This window comes from Macrobrachium nipponense, chromosome 11, assembly GCF_015104395.2.
Source record: "Macrobrachium nipponense isolate FS-2020 chromosome 11, ASM1510439v2, whole genome shotgun sequence".
In the NCBI taxonomy this organism is placed as follows: Eukaryota; Metazoa; Arthropoda; class Malacostraca; order Decapoda; family Palaemonidae; genus Macrobrachium; species Macrobrachium nipponense.
Window position 1 is genome coordinate 35275036 of NC_061087.1, and position 6705 is coordinate 35281740.

Here is a 6705-nt window from a genome sequence, read left to right on the forward strand (position 1 = left end):
TAGGCAATGAAAATAATACTTTCAAACTTACCGATTTCAAGGATATCCATATTCGGCCATTTTCCAAGAAGCAAGACTACTAAGACTTTAGAGTCCTTGGCGAATGACAACATCATTCGAGGCTTCAACTTTTACATCGTTCTGGGCGGCAGTCTTGTAACGGAAGTTTGCTAAGTAATTATTTTTATTTCCCTGGGGTGGTGTATTCAATTTAATCTTAATTCATCTCGTCGTTAATAGTTGTGTTGTGAAGTTTTTAGGAAAAAGTTTATCGCGTGACTTGATTACAGTTGGCGCTTGAGATTTTCATCTATTGTTGTGACTTCGTTGGTCAAGTTATAAAAAAGCCCGGCCTTCAAGGTAACACTGGGATTTTACCATATTAATGCAAATATTGTGAGTATTATTTTGGTAAATCTAGCTAATATCTCTTGTGTCGGGTATTTCTTTAGTAATTACATTTTTCTACGTATTTGGGTTGCTTCTAAAGAATTTACCCTTATTTTTGGGGGGTTGACTATGATTAACCCCCAGGGGCTAGCACTAAACACGGCGAAATACATTTGACGCCCTAATCCCTAGTGGCTGTCAAATTTAGTTAAATAAATTTAGCAATAAATTTGCTTTAAATCGTCAAACTTTAAAACTTTTAGTACTTTGTCAGTACTTAATGTCATAGATTTAATTGCTCATAAATTCTTTATTATTAATTTTTTAATGCACTGTTTAATTTGTATATACTGTTCTTGAACAACTTCCCCTTATCCTCCACCCCTTTAGGGGCGGCGCCCCTGAGGGGTGGGGGAGCCCCCATGTGCTGCGTAGTAGGTCGTAAGACCTATTGTGCAGGGTTCTTGGGTGGTTAACATGCCAATTAATCAAACTTTTTCAAGTGCTTCAGTGGTGTGGTCGGCTTGGTCTTGGCCAGCCACCTTGGTGGCCGCGAGTTCGATTCTCATGCATTCCATTAAGGAGTGAGAGATGTGTATTTCTGGTGAGAGAATTCACACACGACGTGGTTCGGAAGTCACGTAAAGCCGTTGGTCCCATTGCTGAATAACCACTGGTTCCATGCAACGTAAAAACACCATACAATCAATACAACTTCTTCTTTCAGGTGGTAAGTAATCTATTGATAATTTTTTCTTGTAAGTTCAAATGGGTATTAAGAGTTTAAATGTGTTTGACTACATCCCACTCATTCAAGTTTGCAGGAATCCCACAGCTTGAGGATATTAAAAATGATTATGCCATCAAACTTCAATATTCATCATTAAAAAAAGTTAAATTTGTTTACAGGTCTGGCATCTTGCTTTGTTTTACTTTAGAATTTTAACTTCCAAAAATGGATTAAGATTGTGGTTAGTTTAGGTTTAAGTCGGGTAAGTTTTGCTCAATATACGTAAGGTTTTCCCCGAATTAAAATTCTTAAACAAAGTTGGCCTTTGAGTTAACAGAACTTTAAAAGAATTGAAGTATATTCTTTATCGCAACAGACATTTTCTTGTTATAGGGGTGATAGGAAGCTACCTAAATGTACGGAACACTTACAATACTAGGGCTTACTTATCCAACAGCTAATCTCCTGTAAGTCTTTTCCCCTGACAGATTGTCCGGAGTAATGTTTGGAGTTCTGCTGTTAGCATGTGTAATCGGCCAGCACGAAAGTAAGTTTTATAGTCGAAAAGTATGGAAATTTTAAGTGGTTATTTTTCCATTGAATAAATGAAATATGTATACTTCAAAAAGTGGGGTGTAGTAAAGTTAAGTTTGTCAGGTATGTTGGTTAGTTTTGATACTATTAGAATTACTCGTAGCATATAAATTTTTTTTGATGTAGTCGAACATTGAATTTGTTTGTTACTCTATTAATGCAGGCAATGAGTTTGTTACTCGATTAATATAGGCCACGAGTCTGTTACTGGTGAATATAGGCCACGCGTTTGTTACTCATGAATGTAGGCCATGCATTTATTCGTGAAAATAGGCCATGAAAGAATATAGACCATGCATTTGTTACCCATGATTATAGGCCATGCGCTTGCATTAATGTGGGCCACGAGTTTTACTCATGAATATAGGCTATGAGACGTGAATGTATTCTAAGAGTTTGTTACTCATTAATACTGGCGCCATGCGTATGTTACTCTGAATACGTCACCTAAGAGGGGATTTGCTTTGCTAATTATTAAACTTGTCTTCTTACTATTATTACTTTGCGATGGTCGGAATTTTATAATAATATTCATTTATTTTTAGTTAACAGCCAATAAGACAGCAGTTAGGGTTTTAACATATAAAAGTAGCCATTAAGGAACCTGAACCAAAGCCGAAAGGAAAGCTTTGCTTCCGACTAACGGCGAGAGAAATATGGTCGCTGACAGACGGGCAGGGCAGCTCTGGCGGAAGCCTTGAGTAGAAGACTGAAGATAGGCTTGGACTTACTCAGCGAGTGTCTTTGCACAGAAAGTGTCATGGACTTAATTTTATAACTGCGAGTTTAGGGGCCTGTCTGCTCACGTTTTTTGAAGGGTTTGACACCTGCATAGTAACTTTGTGAGTTTGAGGGCTAGCCTGCTCACTTTTTTTTGAGGGGTTCGACACCTGTATGAGGTATCCCCAGCCCCCGTCCCCCGCCGAATGCTTCTGTATGTGGATGTGCACACCACTAGTAATGGCCATTGACTATGCATAACCCTTTAGTAGAAGACTTCATTCACTTCAAGTGGAACAGTACACCTGGCTAAGATTTGCATCCCTTGGACTAATAAAATTCTCTACATCTTTCAGTGAATTTCCAGGACAATAACGACTATGTGAACCCGAGACTGTATGAAGATCTTGGTATCAACGGCGGATATAGGGTAGTTACGTTTCTCATTGTAATAAATTATTTAAAATTTTAATGCGTCCATCAATTCCTACCTAATAAACTGCTTAAGACTATTTAATAACTGTATACTTGTTACTAGCCCCCCTGCCCCCCCCCCCCTATTTTTTTTTTTTAACTAATAACCACTTTCGAACTAGTAACCAGTTTCGAACAGCTGTTGGTCTTAATGACCGAACGTCTAGTATGCTTTAGAGTTCTAGAGTTAGGACACTTAACTTAGAGGTCATAACAGATCATAAGCAATGGGTTTTACTCAACTCGGAGTGTTACTAAATGTACAGAAGCAATGAGACTTGCACTGTACACAAACGATAAGTTACTCAAAGAACAGGCAATGTTTGCTACTAATGCACAAGCAAAGAGTTATAGGCAATGTTTTTGATACTAATGCACGAGCAACGAGTTAAAAGGCATTGTTTGATACTAATGCACAAGCAAAGAGTTATAGGCAATGTTTGATACTAATGCACAAGCAACGAGTTAAAAGGCATTGTTTGATACTAATGCACAAGCAAAGAGTTATAGGCAATGTTTGATACTAATGCACAAGGAACGAGTTATAGGCAATGTTTGAATGTACAAGCAACGAGTAATAGGCAATGTTTGATACTAATGCACAAGCAACGACTTATAGCAAAGTTTGATACTAAAGTACAAGCGACGAGTTATAAGCAATGTTTGATACTGATCTATACATATACACATTGATTACATAAAGCATGAAATCTCTTAGGATACAACTTGACACACGCAATGCCATCAACTGTAGGAGCGCTAGATAAATAAGCAGCAATACTATTCAAACAAATGTAGCTAAACTTATCGTATTATCTGTAATATCTCTATTTTAAGTTCCAAACTTGGATATCTAGTAACTGAAAACCAATACCATTAATACATTTTCTTGTCAAGTTATCACATTTGTCATGGATAAGTATATAAGCATGGATATCAGTTGACCTTTTTTGGAGAGACTTTATATTTCAAGATAAAGTTTTAAAAGAAAGTGTCCATTTTTCCCAATTTCTTGCTTACATTTTTTAGCAAATGTAACTCTATCCATTTTAAGATAATTTGGCTGCTGCAAATACTCCAGTACCGTATCAAGCCATCGTAGTAACAAGGCTGTTATTAGTTTGTACTTCTATGGCCAATGGACACCCTATTTCACAGCGATTTACATCCATAAAACTATCTTACCTGAATGCAATTTTATCATTGCGCCAAGAAAAGGACATATGTTACAAAAGTTTTCTACTTTTATTAATGTTTTGTAATTCATTACACTTCCTATCTATATAAATGAATCACCTAACCCTGGTTATCAACCCCATCACTGCATTTAGAAAAGTTTCGTGTATCAGCACTGTCACATACTCTAACAGAAGTCGCTCTGTTATCATTACAAACTCTTGTGATCTGTTCTTGCATCTTCACCCCCAAATTACTTTTTTTAAAACACACTGATCTCTCTACGAAGTGCCTGAGTGACACTGTCCATGTTTATCACAATTTCGGTCATGACTATCTGTGGTCTGATTGTTGACTATTTCAGTTTGACTCCGCCTTGCTGCTTCTCTGCTTAACCATATATTTTACACTTGTTATATTATCTACATTTACCGCACTGTTCCCTGATGGTTGCTGCACTGAGCTCATAGTTTCCTTGCCATCTATAACTGGCCTCTTCTTACAAAGCTATGAATTTGCATTGTGGTCGCTACCATTATTACAACACTCTGGAACAGTTCCAATCTTAACATTCTCTCTTATTTGTTTTTCTCAACATTCTTTTGGATCATGATTTTTGCTGCAGCACCCACATCTAAAGCTGTCGTCACATGTAAATGCCAAATGACCCTAGCTACTGCATTTAATACATCATCGATAATTTCTCTTATATATATAGTAGAAACTTCTTTCTATACCCAAGACAGGGAACAAATAATCTCTCTGGAACGTCTCCTCTTATGAGCACAATCACCTGTGGCTTCGCATTAGTTTGGCTTTTTGTTTAACCTCGTGTCTCCTGGCCCAAACAACTTGATCATCAACGTGCAACACTTCTGGATCTAGACACAAAGGATATTCAGACACAATCACCTTGGTGAATTTTTCATCCCTTGGTTTATCAAGTAGAACGTTTTCAAAACTGGTAGTTGTAAATAGTCAACTGTTCTATCATCTTTGGCAGTTACATATGGATTTACTTTCGTTAAATATGACCCCAAACTTCAAATTTCTTATAAAGCGTTACCGTCCACCTCGTTTTGCTGTGATAATCCATGCCAAGTAAGTTGGGAAATAAGAATGTTTTCGATGGCTAGAAACAGGATCCACAACCGAACACACTTGTAACACTAGTTCATTATTACTCATTATATTCCGTCTCTTACTGAGTCATGAATTTCTACCATCGTACTTTGCTCAGCTATCTCTACCTGGGCGGTGTGCAGTTTTTATTTTCTCCTTTTTTTGAATAAAAGGAGCTTCGTTAACTTCATCATTATCACCATTTCAGCGTCTCCTATGGTATCCTTTGAAGCTATGTCATTTAAAACAAAATACAAAGAATCAGAGGATGAGGGTCATCAGTTGATGTGGTTTGGCTATTGGTTGTGACGACTCAAATACCCTTGCTAATCTGTGGCCTGTGGGACAACGAGCTGAAATCTAACTCCATACTATAATGAATAAATTTACAGTACCAAGAGCGCCGTTAAATGTATTGGGAGCAAAGAAAAAAAGAAGAAAAAATTATGGAAAGTAAAGCTAAATAAATTGTTTCATGGAACTAGTACAAAAGTGATTTCCATTCATTGGAATGAAAATTTGATAATGTGATGGTCAGGTACATTTCATGGACAAAGGTCTTAACCTATGCGGCTAAATATAGGATGTAACTCAGGTGAAAATAATTCCGATTTATACATAATGAAAAAAAAATCTGAAATATTTTAAGTTACGGATTTAACAAAGGTGAAAAGAATTTCAAGTCATAGATTATAAAAGAAAAAAATCTGAAATGCTGAAGTTAAAATTCTTGTGAAATTATTGCGCGACGTTTTAAACGGGGGCGGGGGTGGGGGTTGCTTGGCAAACAAATCTTGTTGAACACTTAAAGCTCTAAGATACAATTTTTTTCCCAAAAACATTTAATAATTTGTTTAAAAAATTTCAATTTAACAGGTCACTTCGACTCTGAACAACCTCATAGGGTGATAGTGCCGCCAGTGCACCTCATGCTGTGCAATGTAGGCATTACCTAGAAGCTCTTGGCAGCGTCCCATCCTCCCCTAGCCACAACCCCATTTCATTCCTTTTACTGTACCTACGTTCGCATTCCCTTAAATCTTTACCTCTTCCCTCTCCTATCAATTGTTGCACCTTTCAAACCTTTTTAATCTCAATTTTCCCTTTCAATGCCGAATGACCTCATAGGTGCCAGTGTTTGGCCTTTGGCTTAAATGCAATATTCTATTCTATTTCATATGAAACCAACTTAAAGACTTCTTCTTTCCCACCGTTATCCCTACATTAAGGGGTCGGTTGCCCGATGCGCCATCTCCTTCATTGCCTTCTATCGAAGGCATCATCCTCTACCAACATCAGGCATGGTTTATTATTTGGCAAAGGGGTTTTTGCGACCGCATGCCTTGCAAGGCATTAGTTTCCACAGTTATTGGCGGTGGGCTAGCCTTTTACTCAAAAGTAAGACAGCAAGGCAGCAGCTGTCCTTTTAGTCGCCTTTTATGACACGCAGGGCCTACGGTGGTAATATTCTTACAACCCTACCACAGGGTCTATGAAAC

The 6705-nt window shown here is 37.5% G+C and overlaps 1 long non-coding RNA gene across 2 annotated transcripts; it reads left to right on the forward strand.

Annotated features, from left to right (window-relative positions):
• Nucleotides 1–155: 155 nt before the first annotated feature.
• Nucleotides 156–2906, forward strand: LOC135198680 (uncharacterized). 2 transcript variants are annotated; one of them, XR_010310898.1, is made up of 4 exons: nt 156–396; nt 894–1120; nt 1609–1667; nt 2791–2906. It is a non-coding gene; the product is annotated as an uncharacterized LOC135198680 (long non-coding RNA). The 2 variants fall into 2 exon arrangements; XR_010310990.1 differs by having other exon boundaries at nt 156–360.
• The last annotated feature ends 3799 nt before the right edge of the window (nt 2907–6705 follow it).